The sequence below is a fragment of the Crocodylus siamensis genome, chromosome 2 (genome assembly GCF_052110815.1).
Source record: "Crocodylus siamensis isolate JL-2025a chromosome 2, ASM5211081v1, whole genome shotgun sequence".
Taxonomy (NCBI): Eukaryota; Metazoa; Chordata; order Crocodylia; family Crocodylidae; genus Crocodylus; species Crocodylus siamensis.
Window position 1 is genome coordinate 130,183,756 of NC_143396.1, and position 18,022 is coordinate 130,201,777.

Below are 18,022 nucleotides of genomic sequence, written 5' to 3' on the forward strand. Positions count from 1 at the left end.
GGTCCTTTCTTCTGGGTCACTCTAATCTAGTATGTTTTGGCAGACCAGCTGAATAGTTATTTACAGAAATATATCTTAGCAAACACTCATGTTGAAAAATCCTTCATAAGGCTGAGGAAGCACCTGCAGTTTGTGTGTGTGTGTGTATGATGTTCCTGGATGGGAAGAATAGTAAAGAAGCCAGAGGCTGTCATGCAATGCAGGCAAGAAAGCCAGTCATTGAAAATGGAAATGGTGGCATAAGGAGGTGAGAGACAGGCTGCACTGGTGGGGGTGGGGGGTGGGAAGAGGAATGTAGCAATGCAAGTAAAAGTGGAGACATACCTGAGGAGTCAGATGCCCAGCAGGTTGTAGTGTGTCATAAATCCAATGTCTATCCAATGTCCAGTGTGTGGTACCTGGGCTTACTGCCAGAACATGGCTCAGGCAGGCTTTTCCATTCATTAGGTGAGAGGTTAATGGTGATTTTGATCATGACCCAACCTATCTGCAATACAAAACAATACTGAATTCTCTAGTAGCCCATTAGCTGGCACTTCACATTCCAGGGCACAACTCTCTTCTATACAGAGCCATCAAACTTACCTGACTATTCCAGGACTTGAACTCATCTAGGAGGATTAGGTACTGCAAGAGAAGGAAAGCATAAAGTGTTGGGCTGCTCCTGCATAAACCCATTTAAAGACTGTTTGTTTTGTCCTGCTTTGGCTGCTTTGTTACTTCTGTATCTTGGGGATTTAGGGGTTGGAAAGAAATGCTTTTTGTTCTCTTTGTTCGATAAAATCTATTTTCATTATGGAAACGTGTTGTTTTCATTGCTGGAGCATGGAAGACATGGGCAGTGAAGCCTGCTCTTTTTATGGAGCAGCAGACTTTTTTTTTTTTTAAAGTATAAGGAGATGCATAAATAAAGTGCCTTCAGTGGAAAGCAGCAACCGCCAGACTCAGATCCATGCCAAAATGCACACTACACAGCCATGCAGCAGCTGTTGAAGCAGTAGTTAAAGAGTTCCTTACAGGTATCCAGGTGACCTGTAAACAGCTTCATCAAGCAGAGCTGTAGTGGATAGTATGTATGCCCGATTAGCAGTGTAAGTATAATCATTCCTTTCACCTTGGTGGTGGAAACCCCTTCAGATAATCTCCCAAACTCTATCAGTTTGGGGAGTCCAAAGTTCCTAAATAGCTTGGCACCATAGACCCTGACCTACCATCTGGAATTGACAAGTGTAAAATATCTGAAATGGTTTATGATGCCATGCATCATGACCAAGAAAAAGCTTTGGTGGTTTACTAAGTCTCAGGCATGAAGTGCAACAACCTTGCACACTGTAGGAATCCCATACAGGTGACACTGACCACAGGTGAACTGTAGTGCCAGCACCTGCCTGATCACCAAACACACCTCCTGCACTGCACATTTGACAAATGCTGAACTGTATGTTGATGGGCTGGAGGCTACTGGGGGTACCAAGCTTTCATACAGAGATGATGATATGCTTCTCCATAATCAGGGGTACTGTCCCTTTGGTGGACAGCTTGGTTCATGTCCCTTTGAAGGTCACCCCCTTGATGGCCATACAGGAGTTTATCCACCATTGTTTATCATTCCAAGTGGTCAGGAGCAAATGCTCCCACCAGTTGCTACTTGTCTTTTTGGACCAGAACAGCTGCTTCACGGTTGGAGTTGCTGCCATAGGATCCCAGACACTTTGCATTGCTGTGTAGTTTTCATCTCTTTGGACATGGATTTGTTGGAAGAAAGGAAGGCATAAAGATACACTCACCTTGTTATGCCCGCAAGCATGCTCTACCTTGAACAGATTGCAGATTCTCAGAGCCAGGTTGGCTTCAGGGACCATGTTTACATGAGACACTGACAGTAGCATCATGTGGCAGGAAGTGAGAGACAATTCTGCCATGCAGTAGTAATGAGCTACTGGGCAGTCAGTGTCAAAAAATGCTGTTTCACAATGATACTGTGCAGTAACTCCAGCTATTGAGCAGTCATTTAGTACTTGCTGATACAAATACTTAATAACTACAAAGTAACAACTGTGTAGTCAGTGTCTTGTGTAGATGTGGCCAGGATAACCCATTCTATGCCTTGACTGGGGTCATGAGCTGAGTGACCAGGGTCTGTAAGGCAAAATAGCAGTATAGATCCATTGTGCAGTATCAATACTATCACAAGAACTGAGAAGAAGTTGATTATCTACTTCCACCACAAAGGTAGATTGAGGCAGGCAGTGCTGGGGGGAATGACTGGGGAGCTGGGGGAATGATTGGGAGCTGGAGGATTGAACCAGTAACTGGGGGAAATAATCAGGGGTTGGGGCAAGAAGCAGGGGCTTCCTCCCCCAGCTCCCACTTCAATTCCCCAGTTCCTGGTTTGATCTCCCAGCTCCCCTGGTCACTCCCCCCATTACCTGCAGCTTCTCCTAGGGCTGCCAGCACTGCCTGCCTTTCCCTGGTTGAAGGGCAGCCAGGGGAGCAGCCGGATGAGCTGTGGCTTCTCCCAGGGCTGCCAGCTCAAGCTGGGGCTCATCCAGCTGCTCCCCAAGCTGCTCCCACCGGCACTACCTGCCTGTATAGTCTATGGCTGAATAAGATTCGGTGCCAAATATCTCCAGATTCAGATTCAGCTGAATCAAATCAGGACAGTGATATGAATCACTGAATCAAATCACAATCCCTCTGAATCACTGAATGCAAATCTGAAGCGAATACTTTCCACCTCGCGCGGGCCCAGTATACAACAGATAAAATGAAAAGTATAATCTGGGTCTTTTGACCCATTGAATGCAGGTCTCCACTAATTTCCTGTGTATCCTGTACATCTATATCATATTTTTGCCTGTCTTATGTAGTTAAGTTGTAAGTTTTCCGAGACAAGAACTATCTTGTTCTGTGTTGGTACAGCACCTAACAAAAGTGGAGTCTCAGTTTCAGACTCATCCTCACAATACAATCATCACATCATTTTACTGACACCCTAACTGGTTGTAAGTAGTCCCTGTGTATTTCCCATTCTCTTCATGTTTCTGTTATTGAGTGAAAATTGTCACTCATTACTGCTTCGCAGCTAAAGCTGGCTAAATTTTTCACCAGAAAAAGCTTTTACTGGCAAAAAAAACCCCCCAACCCCCTCCCCACTAAATACACCCAATACTTCTGCAAGTGTTGAAATTCCATCAGTTTTTAATTTACAAGAAAAGAGTTAACATTCCGGAAACACTTTGAATGACCAATTTTGATATTTTCAAAGTGGATTTGTTTTGCTTTTTGCAATTTGAAATGACCTGATTAATTTCTTCTAATTAAGAAACTTAAAAAAGAAAAACAGGTTTGAAGTCAAACTGAAGCCGTCTCATTTTGTCAAATCAAAAGGTTTTGATCTTGCTAAAATGAAATATTTCAAGCCATCTAATTTTTTCAAGACTTTTGATTAGCCAATAATTTTGCCTTTAGTTTTCATCCAGAACTAAAATGTCTCCCTAAAGGGAGGTATGTTGAGCTCAAAGAAACCAACCCCACATTTTTCTTGCCCAGCTCTACGTAGACCTCCTTCCATCTGCCAAAAACTCAGCATTACCTCAGAGTTCATTCTGACCATGAGTGACAGAACCCTAGTGAGTGCAGTGAGAAAACAAGGAAGGTTGAGGGGTGAGTGTATTTGATAACTACACCTATTTTTTTAAATTAAAGTTACGGATAAAAGTGCAGCTCCCAGCTGTAACTCAGAATGATTTGTGCAAAGTGTTCTCAGTTACAACATTACCCTGGACCAAACAGCAGTTCACTGTTGGTTTCAGGGTGTAGGGGAATCTAGCTGCTGGCAATAGCTGGGGCTCCCTGCCAGTGTTTGCTATTTTCAGAATGGGGAAGGGAAAAGACAGTGGAGGGAACTCATTCTTGGGGTTCCCCATCTGGTGCTGAAGGGTTGAGTGGGTGAATTGGACCCCCCACCTGGGGGGAGAGGTCTGATAAACCCACCCAACCCTCCAGGGAAGTCTGAAACTCCCCAAGACTGAATGCCCTTTGCTCCCTTCCCCCCACTCTCATTCTGAAAACAGTGACAGACTGGGATCTTTGCAGACACAAGTTTCAAAAGATGCTACATTTTTAAACATCTTTATATGATACCTCATGCAAAAAGGGATCAGATTTTCACTCAATTAGCCATTTTTGAAACTGTCAGCAGCTGTGCACTTCTGTTAGGTTATAGCTTTAAACTGCTTTCTGTGACTGAAAATTGTCACTTCTGTCTGTACCCAAAAAGGTGCAAATACCACAGCATGTCTGCATGGAGCAGTTTTGTGACATGAGTTGATTTTTGTTTTGTTTTGAGATAACGGTTTTTTGGTCATTCAGACCATTGGGAGCACTAAAAGAAACTAAGGGTTCAGCATGATTTTGAAGAGACAGCAAATCAAACTAGAAAGCTTTTGGGACAAGTTATGTTTGTGCTCCTTAAAAAAGGATGATACTCAGGGATAGAACCTTAGGATCAACCTGGAGAAGTGAGATTAAATCAGAATGCTAGAGTACCATTAAGGCCCTCCTTTACACCTATATATGGGCTAGCCAGATATCAGAATATGATTTGAAGGGCTCAAAAGGCCCTTATCCACTTTATTCTATCCCTAGAGCATGGTGGTTGATGAATGAGTAGAGAATACATGAATTGCAGGCCCCAACACTTCCTATTTGCTAGCCAAAATAAATGAGTTAACACAGCTGGCATAGAAGTTTGCTGCCAGAATGGGCTCCTTGTAAGCTGCTGCTTGTCAAGGGAAGAAACTGGTGTTCAAATGAGTTTTTAAAGTCCTAATGACTTCCAAAGCTATGTCTGGTGGCTCAGTTTATGTACCCATTGTGGCCTGGAGCTGCGCTTAAAGACATTAACTAGGCCTAGTGTTGGCAGCCTATGCTGCTTTGAAATGATGATTGATGACATGACAGAAAGAAATGAGATCACTCGCAGACTGAAGAGGCTGCTGCTGGCTGCTGTATTGTGGTTATGAAAGAGTTAAGACATACTACAGTAACAGCTTCATTCTTCCCTTGATATTGGCATATCACTTTTTTTTTAAAGAAAAGACTGGCTACAGTTGCAGATGGCTATTATAATTGCACTGACTGACATAAATAAAGTAGATGGATGCAAGCAGACTAATGATCTACTTTAGGAGGCTTGGTTATGGTGCATAGAAAAGAACAGCTGGTTGTCAGCAACATAGTTACCAGGAATTTAAAAGACAACAACAGCTATGTAATCCAGAGGATTTAATGACAGAGTAGAATGAATGTGGGATAAATGCTTCTTTTGATAAACTCACAAACATTTGGGGGCTGCAATTGTGATTTACTTTCCTCAACAGGGAAATAAACAAATTAAGGATTTCACAGCCCTGTGGAGACCAGATCTTGAAAATGCAAATACTAATGCAGTTCCTATCCTAGGAAAAGCTACTCCTTTGCCTAGCCTCTCTAAACATTAGCGATGACTAGAAAATGGAGTTTCAATCCCCTAAGAAATTATAACATTTTGAAAATGTTATTTTCACTTTATGTCAGGAAAAAGTCAAACTATTTTTGTAGAAGAGAAATATGAGGGCATTTTGATTCATAAACATAAAAATGTTGAAACATTTATTCATACTAAATATTAAGCCATCATATAAAATACAGTAAATGATATTGTGCTATATTGTATATTTTATAATATGTACACACATATTAAAATGAAAGCTTTAAAACAAGTGGAAGAAAACAATATAACAAAATAAAATAATTTGAATAATCATCCATTTTGATTTCAGTTTTTTGTCTCCAAGGTAATAAATTTCTTCATATCATATTTACTTGAATATCAGATGAAGTTATTTTCACCAGTCAGCACAAGGAAAAAAAGCTCCTCATTGTACATTCATATACAAGGAACCTTCATTAAATACATTGTTTATCATTAAACTGCTGCCAAAAGCAGCATGTGCTCAGTAATGGAAATGAACTATAAAGCTGATTAAATGCAGCCAACTCTTGAGCAGGACTATAAAACATCTATGTTTTGTCTTAGATCCCTCATCCCTTTTTCCTAGACAACCCCCAGCCTGTGGCCATAGCTCTGCCGCCTCTTAGGCTTAATCATCTCTTTATCTTCTTAGCTCTACTAGGTATCTCCAGTCTTCTTTTTTCCATAAATCCATTGTCTAGTCCTTACGTGGTTCTTGTATGTCCTGCCAGCATCACTACGCCGGTTCACTCAAGTCCAAATGAGCAGTATCTTCTACAGAGTTCTAGATGTTGTAAGACTAGTAAATTCCTTGCCTTCCAACCAGAATGCTGTGCCAAAGCTCACACTGGCTTTCCATATTCTTCCTCCATCCTTCCTCTGGGTCCTGACTCACATTCTGTAAAGAACCATTTCTAGTATCAATTGGCTATTAACACTCAGCTACTATAGAAGTTTCTCCGCCTTTTCCCAGATCGTTCTGGTAAACTTTCACTCCCACATGACATGCCATATGCTTTCTTACCTACAGCACATTTGGAGCATTCCATTGTTCTATGCAGTTTCTAGTGGTAATGAAGTGCCCATACTGGAGCAATCTAATGTGCTAGCAGCCAACCAAAGTCCTAGGGCTGTTTATATAAGTTTTTGTCAAACATTCCCTTCCACATTGTTAAGTTTTATCCCCTGTGAACCTCCCTGCTGGGGACATGGTCTCTTTTTCCCTAACTGAGGCTTTGAATTTTTTGTAGTCCATCTTGGATGTCCTCAACAGCCACAGAATCAAATTATGACTGGATACTCCTTCTTTCCTTGTAGGTCTCCCAGAACTTTTAATATGCTGTATCATCCCTAGATTTTACCTCCCAATCCAAGTTTCTTGGCATCTGCTTGGCATATCAAGCACCAAAACCTTGAGCATCCCCTCCATTATCAACCTGCTGAAACCCAGCTGAGTCATCTCTAGCTTTGAAATACCCAAATTAAATCATTGCCTTGTGAAGATGCTTATGCAGAATTGTTACCTTCTCCCAGCTCTCATTCATTTTCTTCCATAATGAGCAGTTCATTCCATCTCATTCCTTGTGGCTTTTCCAAATGTTGCTGTTGCTACCATTGATGGCTCCTAAATCTTCCAACCAGATTAGTCATCATCCTGAATCTTAGCCAAGAGGCCAAGAAGCTATCTACAGATCAGAGTCTACCACAAGGATTGACTAATACAGCCTATAAAAATAAGACATATAATAGTGCCCATTGTACTCAGTTCCCCCCCTGTGCTGACTCTTTATTGTCATGGTGAGCCACTACACTGAACACATTCTGACTTTTCCAACAATTCTCTTTCCTTCACCAGACTTGAGTGTCTGGCAAACATCACCAAACTGGGCCCCAAACAGTTCACCCAGAATCCCTCTGTCGGCCCCCTCTCTCAGTCTGTCACATACGATTAGCGTGCTCCTATCATCCATGATGTAGAGTTGGATCAGGTTGCCCTGAGCCTCATCTGCATGTAAATTTGTGGAGGATCCCAGGACTCATGACAAGAACACCTGAATCCAGTCATGCATGGAGGGCTAATTAGCACATGGTTCCTTTGTGAGGGGCATCTGGACTACACACATTTACTGAGTAATGCTGACCTTTAGATTGCCATGGCTCAAAATGCTATTGACTCCACTCATTCTGAGCTCAATGAGCTATATGATTAATTATGAGACTTTTGGATTTAGACAAATATCATGACAATTTAAAAAAGAATGATAAAATTAATCAACTCTGGATGAACAAATTCTATGGGTACCTGTAGCAATTTCCCTATATGCAAATTACTACAGGCATGTTAATTTTAAAGTCAGTGGGAACATCTACATGTGCAATTTGTGCACATGGATAAATTCTGGAACTTATTGCAATCAGCATAAGGCCTGGTCAGAGCATCCCTGACTGGCAGGTACCTGGAGGATGGGTGTGCCTGCCACCCCAGGGCTGGTCCAACCCAGCTCAATGTGCCTCAGAAGGGCTGCCTGGGGCACAAGTGTGCTTCAGTATGGATTTAGCTGGCAGGCAGCCCCTCATTGAAGCATCCTTGCCTCAGCCAGCCAGATCAGTGTCTACACGTGCATTGCTGTGCACAAAAAACCTCTCCAAAACAGGGCAGTACCTGTATTTATAAGTATTATCCTGCTGTGGAGTGTTTTAGTTTCCTGTGGCCTAATACATTCACATGTGTAGATGCTAAGACATTTACTGTGGAGCAAATAAGTCAGCTTTATATTAAATATCTCATGTAGACATGCCCAGTTGTTCTTAAATTTGCTCCTCGCTTTCACAGACTCAGAGACAGGAGGACCTGACAGTAAGGGGTGGGGAAGGGGCTGTGAGGGGAAAGAAGGCAGGAGGACAAAGGGCAAGGGGGGTACCTGACCTCCAGATTTATTTTCCTTGCTGTAGCAGCTGGATGGGGAAAAATTCAAGGCAAGGTTCAAATAATTAGATTCTATAACTCGAAAATTATAACAAATGTATAAATTTCCCTTATATAGAGTCTAATTATTTAGGCTTACAGCTGGGGCAGATCTGGGAATGCTGTCACCACTGACAGCCTTGTCATCTGTGAGGATGGCAGTGGGTGGTACGCCCTTGTGGCCGGGAGCCCTGCAGTTGACAGCATTTCCAGCCACAGGGGAGCACCTATCCATACATTCAATTAATGGAGGAAAAGTTACAAAGTTATTTAATTTTTTTTGTGGAATAGCTTTGTAGCTTATTGCTTGTTTTATCACACAATTAATTGGTTTAACATGAAGATGGATCACAATTTAACTGGTTAATAATTTTATTAACTGGTTTCATAGATTTCATAGACATTAGGGCTGGAAGGGACCTCGGGAGATCATCGAGTCCAGCCCCCTGCCCAAAGGGCAGGAAGTCAGCTGGGGTCATAGGATCCCAGCAAGATAAGCATCCAATTTACTCTTGAAGGTGTTCAATGTAGGTGCTTGAACCACCTCCACTGGCAGACTGTTCCAGACCTTGGGGGCTCGGACAGTAAAGAAATTCTTCCTTATGTCCAGCCTGAAACGGTCTTGCAGGAGTTTGTGACCGTTCGACCTCGTCATCCCTTGGGGCGCTCTGGTGAACAGATGTTCCCCCAGATCCTGGTGGTCACCCCTGATAAACTTATAGGTGGCCATCAGATCACCCCTGAGCCTGCGCTTTTCCAGGCTAAAGAGTCCCATGGCTCTCAGCCTGTCATCGTAAGATCTGTTTTCCTGACCTCTGATCATGCGCATAGCTCTCCTCTGGACTCTCTCAAGCTTCTCCACATCCTTTTTGAATTGTGGAGCCCAAAACTGGACGCAGTACTCCAGCTGCGGCATCACCAAGGCCGAGTACAAGGGGAGAATCACATCCCGGGATTTGCCCGAGAAGCATCTATGGATGCAAGCCAGCGTTTTGGTCGCTTTACTAGCCGCAGCATCGCATTGCAGGCTCATGTTCATCTTGTGGTCAATGATGACCCCCAAGTCTCTTTCTTCTGTAGTGCTATGCAATGTAGCACTGCCGAGCCTATAAGGATGCTGCAGGTTTTTCCTCCCAAGGTGGAGAACCTTGCATTTTTCGGTGTTAAACACCATCAGGTTCTTGTCTGCCCATTTGCTGAGCTTGTCCAGGTCAGCCTGGATCACCTGCCTGTCCTCTGGCGTGGATGCTTTGCCCCAAAGTTTGGTGTCATCGGCGAACTTGGCCAGTCCACTCCTGACTCCAGTGTCCACATCGTTAATGAAGATGTTGAACAGTATGGGTCCCAGGACAGAGCCTCGAGGGACCCCACTGGTCACAGGGCACCACGATGAGTGACTGCCATCAATCACAACCCTCTGGGTCCGACCACGGAGCCAATTTCCCAGACAGTGGATCGTGGTGAAGCCAAGGCCACAACTGGCCAGTTTGGCCAAGAGGTGATCATGGGATACCAGATCAAAAGCTTTTTCGAAGTCAAGATATATGATATCAACCTCTTCTCACTTGTCCAGGTGATAGGTCACCTGGTCATAGAAGGAAATGAGATTGGTCAAACAAGACCTACCCGCAACAAACCCGTGCTGGCTATCCCTTAGAATGTTAGCCTGGGCCAGTCCATCAAGGATGGCCTCCTTAATAAACTTTTCTAGGATCTTCCCCAGGATAGAAGTCAGGCTAATGGGCCTGTAGTTAACCAGATCCACTCTCCTCCCTTTTTTGAAGATCGGCACCACATTGGCCTTCTTCCAGTCTTCAGGCACTACACCAGAGCGCCAGGAGTTTTCAAAGATCCATGCCAGGGGCTGGGCTATGACGCTCGCCAGCTCCTTGAGTACCCTGGGGTGCAGATTGTCAGGGCCAGCTGACTTGAAGGTATCCAGCTTCTCAAGGTGTTCCTTCACGAGGTCAGCATTGATGGAGGGTAGGGGATCCCCCTCACCCAGATTTCCCTGTCCCATAGCAGGCATGGGCATCCCATGTGACTGATGAAAGACTGACGTAAAGTACCTATTTAATAATTTGGCTTTTTCCTGGGCGTCAGTTGTCAGTTGCCCCATCTGGTTTAGCAGAGGTCCAACATTGCCCTTGCTTTTCCTCCGGCTCCCCACATATCTGAAAAAGGACTTTTTGTTGTCCTTGATGCCTGAAGCTAGTTGGAGTTCAGTTACAGCCTTGGCTTTCCTGGTTTGCTCCCTGCAGGACCGGACCAGCTCAGAGTAATCCTCCTTCGAGGTGAATCCCGTCCTCCATCCTTTGTAGGCTTTCCTTTTTAGCCACAGGAGGTCCGCTAGGTCCCTGGAGAGCCAGGAGGGCTGCTGTGCCTTCTTGCTGCCTTTCCTCCATGATGGGATAGATTTAGCTTGTGCATTGAGGATTGCTTCCTTGAGAAGCAACCACTCTTCTTGAACTCCCATCTCCCTGGGGTCATGGTCCCTGAGGGCCTGACTGACTAGCCTCTTGAGCTTGTCAAAGTCGGCTTTTCTGAAGTCAAGGACTTCTGCGTTGCTGACTGACTTGCCAGCTTTATGGCAGATGGTGAAGGTGATCAGCTCGTGGTCGCTGTCACCCAGCTTCCCATCGATCACTAGGTCACCGATTAGGTTATCCCCCATAGCCAGTACCAGGTCGAGCAGCGCTTTGCCTCTCATTGGCCCATAGACTTCTTGAGTCAGGTAGAGGTCATCCACGCATGAGAGAAAGCTTTGCGACTGCTCGGATTTTGCTGAGTGATCTTCCCACGAGATGTCCGGGTAATTGAAGTCACCCATGACAACCAAGGTCCTGGAGCAAGCTGCCTCAGTCAGTTCCCGGGTGAACTCCTGGTCAAGCTCAGGACTTTGAGTGGGAGGTCTGTAGTAGACTCCCACCATTGTGTCCCCTGTGCCGTATTCCCCACGAATTTTTACCCAGAGGGTCTCTAGCTGTCCATGCCGGTCGCCAACATCAGCTTGCAGGGACATGTAGCTTTCCTTGACATAGAGAGCTACACCCCCGCCCCTTTTGTCAACACGATCCCTCCTGTACAGGGTATAGCCTAAAATGTAATGCGTGGGTGAGGCCTGAGACTGACAGATGGCACTAGACTTTTTGTCTACCTTGTATGGTTTGATTAATTTATTGCTAGAGACATCAAATACAGCTGGTAACATTTTTTGTGACAACATCTTTTGTTCCAAAATTTTAAAAACATGTTTACTTGAATATAATACAAAATGCAATACTATCCTACTGGATACATCTACACATTCATTAATGTGAAGTAATTACTGTGCATTTAGATTAGTACTTATGTATTTAAATAGTAACTAAATGCACAGGAACTACAGTTACTGCGCAGTTGCACTGGTGCATGTTTTTTTGTGATGCTTATTCCCTACGTAAGTAGCATAATACTACTTTGCAGTAGCGTATTAACACATTTATTGCCTGGCACAGTACTGTGCATTGTTGTTAGGCTACTGTGCATTAAGAGTCTCATGTAGATGGGCCCACTGCGCAGTTATTTACTGTGCAGCAATGCACATGTAGATGCTGACCCAGGAGTAAATTGTGCCTTGTCAACCCAGCCAGAAGGGGGACATACTCTTGCCTGTTGCCTTGCCCACATAGGGCACATCCATACATGTGTGTATGTTTGGTTCCCTGGGGACAAGTAGCAGCAGTCTACCTTGCACCACTTTGGCATGTGGAAAGTTACCTCGGGTGGCATAGGGGAAGCTGGGGACAGCACTGTGCAGGCCCCAGCAACCTTACCTGGGGTCCTGGGGGCCTCCTGGAGCTACAGCCATGGTGATCCTGCCAGGTGGAGCATGGCCAGCAGGTGCAGGGTGGCTCCGAGTGGCCTGGCTCCACTTTTTAAAAGAGTATGCTGCACCAGCGTGTGCTACTTTGTGGGGGTGTAGTTCTGTGGGGTTTTTTTACCCCTGGATTTCAGAAAAATGACCTTGCAGTATGGCAAACTGTGGAATGTGTGCTTTGTGGGGCTGCAAATGTGTTTGCAGTGCCACATACCACATAGATTTCATAGACATCAGGGCTGGAAGGGACCTTGAGAGATCATCGAGTCCAGCCCCCCGCCCAAAGGGCAGGAAGTCAGCTGGGGTCATAGGATCCCAGCAAGATAAGCATCCAATTTACTCTTGAAGGTGCTCAATGTAGGTGCTTGAACCACCTCCACTGGCAGACTGTTCCAGACCTTAGGGGCTCAGACAGTAAAGAAATTCTTCCTTATGTAACATGACCATGGTTGTCTGGATGCACCCACATGAATAAGGCACATGAATAAACTTTGGAATTTGTTTCCCAGGGGGTCAGCCTGCTAGCTTGGGGCTGCTCCCCCCAGTACAGTGTGCTGTGGAGGGACTGGCTGGGGCAGGAGGGTGCTCCAGTTCAAGGCGAACTGGCAAGCATTCCCAAAACTGAAGCACCCTCCTGCCCCAGCCCCTCCAGAACCTAAATGTGCACTGCCGCAGAGTGAAAAACTCCGAATCAGGACAGTACTTGTATTTACATTTACTCTCGTTGTGGAGTAAATTAGTTTACTCCAGCCTAATAGGAGTTCATGTGTCGATGTGCAATATTTACTATGCATCTAATTAGTCAACTGTGTAATAAATAGGGATCCTTGTTTACGCTGATAAAAAAAAAAATCTGTGCTAAAAAATGCAAATTCTCTGTTAAAAACTCTAAATCCATGATTAAGATAACATCCCCCACAGCCCTTACTGATGCCCCTCACTCCCTGCAGCAGCCCCCTCACAGTACTGCTGGTGCCCCTCACTTTCCTTCCCACATCCCCCACGACCTGCTACTGCCCCCTTACCCCCCACACAGTCCACTGCCTCCCTCAGCCCAGCTGCCAAGGCTATGGGGTCCTGGCCTCAGATCCACAGCAGTGGCTCTTCCATACTGCCTGCCTGTTGTGATCTTGGGCAGGTGAGGCTGGCTCTGTGTTGCTGCAAGCATTCCTCAGGGGGCATGGGAGATCCAAGAGTGGGGCAGTATGAGTGCTTAGGCAGGGGGATGAGGCCACAGATCCTTGGTGTTGTGCACATTCCCTGGGGGGAAAAGGGGACCCACACCTTCCAGATTTGTGTGTGGGGTGGGCACAGGCTGTGGGCTCAGGCTCCTGGCCTGCTGCCCTACTCCGGAGGCCTCCACACATGAGCAGGCACAAACCAGTACAGCAGGGAACAGCAGGACTATGCGGAAAAGCTACATGTTACTGCAATCTCTGTGTTTCCCTGGCAATGTGCCTCCTGCCTGCATGGCTGAAGTGAGGGCAGTGGTGTGGGACTGCACCGATCAAAGGTGCCTCACATGCAGTGGACACATTGCCAGGGCAGCATGAAGCTTGCAGCAGCAGGCAGCTTCTCTGCATGGTCCCACTGTTCCGGCACACCAGGTCACACCTACTGGGCTGTGGAGACCCCAGGGTAGGGCAGCAGGGCGGAAGATTCAGCCCACCCCCACACCTTCCCATAGGCAATGCATAGTGAGGACATGTGCCCTCCCTGAAATTGGCCCTCACTGGCTGAAGAGTAGGGGGAGCAAGTGGTGCCCCCCTGAGACTCTGAGGACATGAGAAAAGTGCCATTGGCACTTCTGGGTTTGCCTCCAATATTTCTGCTGGTGGTGGCCATTGGCCATAGGGGGACCCCCTCCCCACTGGTTGGCAACTGGACTCTGGTGCCCCCCCACCCCGTTATTAGGAGACACCAGTTGTCCATGCCCCTACTCCAGGCACGAACCAGGGGAGCACAGGTCCCCTCTGCCCCTTGGGATTACATGCAGTGCCAGAGAGCCAGTTCTTCCCCTCCACCCTCCGGTCAGCTGCCCATAACCCCATCCCACTCCCTGCTGGGTCCCTGCAGCCACACATTGCAGCCCCAGGCCCCAAGCCCCGCTCACTGCCCAGCTAAGCAGTAGTTCCAGTCCCAGGCCTATCCCTGCCCAACTCCTCTGCCCAGCTGCTGTGGGGTCTTAATACCCCGCAACCTCCTTACCTGCGGGAGCTTCTCTCCGGGCTGCCTGGGGCCATATGCATGTACATACACATGGTGCCCCCTGCCTGACTGCCATCCTCTCACTCCCTCCCAGCTTCTTGCAGGCTGGAACTATACCAGCTTGCAGGGAGCTTATCACAAAACTGCAAAATCCATGGACTTCTCTGGTGAAATGAGAAATCCATGTTTACATCTATTAAAAGGTAAAAATTGTGGTTTACTCCATTTTTCCATGGGAAATGAAAAACCCAGATCCCTGGTAATAAATATCTTGTGTAGACACAACGACATTGTATCAATATTGTTATATCCATTTTAGCAGTGCCTCACCCCTGTTAGAGATCCAGATCAGTTGCACTAGGTGCTGCCTCAATCTGTTATATAATGCGTATGTCTACATGGTTATTAATGTGTCGTAATTGGCATTACTGTGCAGCAGTGCTGGTGAACATTTTTCAGGTGATGCTAATGCAGAGTAGTTTAATTCTTCTGTTCATAAGCACAGTTTTTGCCTGCCTGCTAATGCATAGTAGAATTAGCCTACTGCACATGCAGCATCTCATGTAGACAGGCCCAATGAGAGACAACAGATGGTTGCAAGCAAGTATCATGGGTATATAATTTGTGTGTTAAGCAGTGGATACAGCACACCTGCTGGTAGGCCATTGTCAAAAGATATGTGGATGCCCAGGTACACAAATGCATAGGTAAATATGGAAAAAGTTTAGTGTAGTGGTCCAGTTCATTTGTTTTAGGAATTCCTCCATACATCAGGGACAGTATGGGAACAGAACACTTCTTACAGTTTTATTACCAATTTCATATTTAATGATCTGGAAGATGCAATTGTTTGCTGGTGAGGAGAAATGTCATCAATTTACTCTACAATGCAAATTAATAAAAGACAAGATTGACCTATAGCCATCCTCTTCTGTGTATCTGTGCTTTCAGTTATTAATGAATCTCAGACATTATCATCATTTGTTTCAATTTGTAGCAGTTGGTCCAGTCCAAACACATTTTGTTTGTATCACAATCTATGAGAGTATCACAGACCTGTAAAAGACACAACCCCTCCAATGTATGCTAGGATTTAGATACTATCTGAGTTTCCTACTGTATTTGAGTTTTTGCTTTAATTACTTTATATTCAGTAGTCATTTGTATTCCCATTTATCTGGGACTGTCAAAAGCATGAAAGATCAAATGAAAATGCCAAATTTAAAATACAAATAAAAGCCTAAAGCAGATTGTAGATGATAAGGCTGTATCATTAAGGCAAACTTGATGTGGTTTACAGCACCATTAAACCAAATGTTATTAACTAAAAATGAGGCATTTGTCAATAAGTATTTTTAGCTTTATTGAAAATCTAAGTATTAACATATTGCAATATTTTGAAAAAATAAATTCTCACAGTCTGTCGCCTGAAGGTTCTTTCTAGCACATGAATATCCTGCTAGGCTTTAAGAATATTTGTACTATTCCCTGGTATAGCTTGTAAAAGGGAAGTTCAATTTAAAATAAGGTACCATATTTACTCAAATATTATAACCCTGAATATAAGACAACCCCAAAATGTAGAATGTTGTTAACTTTTTTTCTGGTATTAAGTGTAATTTCTGGAGTCTTGCCTCGATTTTTTCCCCCACCCCACTGCTATAGCAAAGGAAATAAATCTGTAAGGTAAGATAGCTCCCTTGGCCTCTGCCCTCCCACAACTTCTTCCCCTCACAGCCCCTTCCAAAACTCTTACTGTCAGACCTTGCTCGCCCTGACCACATGGAAGTGAGGAGCAAATTTGAAAACAAGGGGCATGTCCAGATGACCCTGCATGTGTCCCTTGTGGCATCTCAAAGCAGTTTGAGACATTACAAGAGGTACACTAGGAATAAAAAAATGTTCCCACACTGCATATTTGCACCGCATACTCTAAATGTCAAACCTGAAATTTCATATGCTTTCCCAGTCCTGTCCAAAGTGGTGTGCAAGAGGGACAGGCTGGGCCCAGCCAGATTGGGTCCATTCAGCACAGAGCCCACATCAAGCAATGCAATGGCCCATCTGGCTGCTGCTGCCAGCTCTGAGAGCTGTGTACCACAGGGAGTGGGGGGGTGTGGACGTGTGATGCCTCCCCTCAAACCCCATCACACACCTGACATCCCCCCCAAGGGCATGCCAGGTGTCCAAAGGTGCCCTAGTGGGGCCAGCTGGGCTGGGCTGGGCCTGTTCAACCTGCATGGACCATGGGTCAGGTAGTGCAGCAGCAGGTATGGCCTAGCTGGCTACTGTCAGCACTGAGGGTTGTGTGCCATGGGGGGGCATGTGATTGCCCCCCTCAATCCCCTCACACACCCCACATCCCCCCATACTTCTGCTATTCCCCACACACCCCAGGTCCCCCCACACACCCACCAACACACCCCACACCCACAACCCCCTGCAAGGAAACCACACAGAACCCTCCCTCCCCCAGTCCCTGCTTACTTGGGATAGTGTCCAGGCCAGGTCACAATGCAGCCTTGCCCCACTTGTGTTTGCCCCACATGTGAATGCAGCCAATGTGTCTCTGGAAGTCCAAGCCTTGGCTTCCCTCAGGGCACACTGCAGAATCATGCCATGTGTGGCAGAAAGCCACCTTGTTTCTCCCCAAAATCTCTGCCCTGTGACACTGTGACTAAAATCTCTGAGCAGCAACCATTTGATTAGGGTGGATCAGCACGGAGGGAACCACACCCTGGCGGGTCTCTTTAGGTAACTTGAACTGGCTGCATTCCTGAGGGAGGGGGGAAACCTGCTCCCTCTGCCGACATGACTGGCATCAATTACCTGGGTGGGGGGTTTCTACCTGGGGAGCTGGAATCTGCCTGGTAACAGGTGATGTATTTCGAATTGGTTGGCTGACAGCCAACTGGGGCTGACCTCCACTGGACCAGGTGAATGAGGTCACAGGGGCTATATAGGTTGGGAGGGGGAGGAGGCTCGCTTTTCTCTCTTCGGCCATGAGGTGAAGCAGCAGCAAAGCAGGGGAGACAGAGGAGCCTTGCCATTGGGACCTAGCTCTCTCTCTCACCCCAAGACTCCAGGGGGGAAACGGAAGAACTCTGGAAGATGCTTGTGAGTAAGCTACTCAATCTGATTAGATATCTAGCTGGCAGTAACACAGATGCGTAATCAAAAGGCTACCACAGCCACACTGTTTGCTCTTTAGGATTTCTAAGATATTGCTCAACCCTGTACCCTAGTTTCCCCTACCCCCTGTAATCAATAAAGGTCTCCTTTTTGACCGGTGTGGGAGACTTATTGAGAGGTGGGTCTATATTACACTAGAGAGACCCCTTAGGCCTGCGGACTAAGGGAGACTTTACTTTTTGCCCCCTTGACTTGGGGAAGTGCCCCAAGTCCCTGTACTGGGTCGAGTACCTGTCGGACTATTAGGCCTGTGTTTCCCCGAGGACACAGGGCCGAGGCA

At 45.9% G+C, this 18,022-nt stretch overlaps 1 long non-coding RNA gene across 1 annotated transcript; it reads right to left on the reverse strand.

Moving 5' to 3' along the window:
* Positions 1 to 375: 375 nt before the first annotated feature.
* LOC149870781 (uncharacterized) lies at positions 376 to 17,176 on the reverse strand. Its single transcript, XR_016440601.1, has 3 exons — positions 17,038 to 17,176; positions 586 to 627; positions 376 to 487 (listed from the first exon to the last, which is right to left on the reverse strand). It is a non-coding gene; the product is annotated as an uncharacterized LOC149870781 (long non-coding RNA).
* Positions 17,177 to 18,022: the final 846 nt, after the last annotated feature.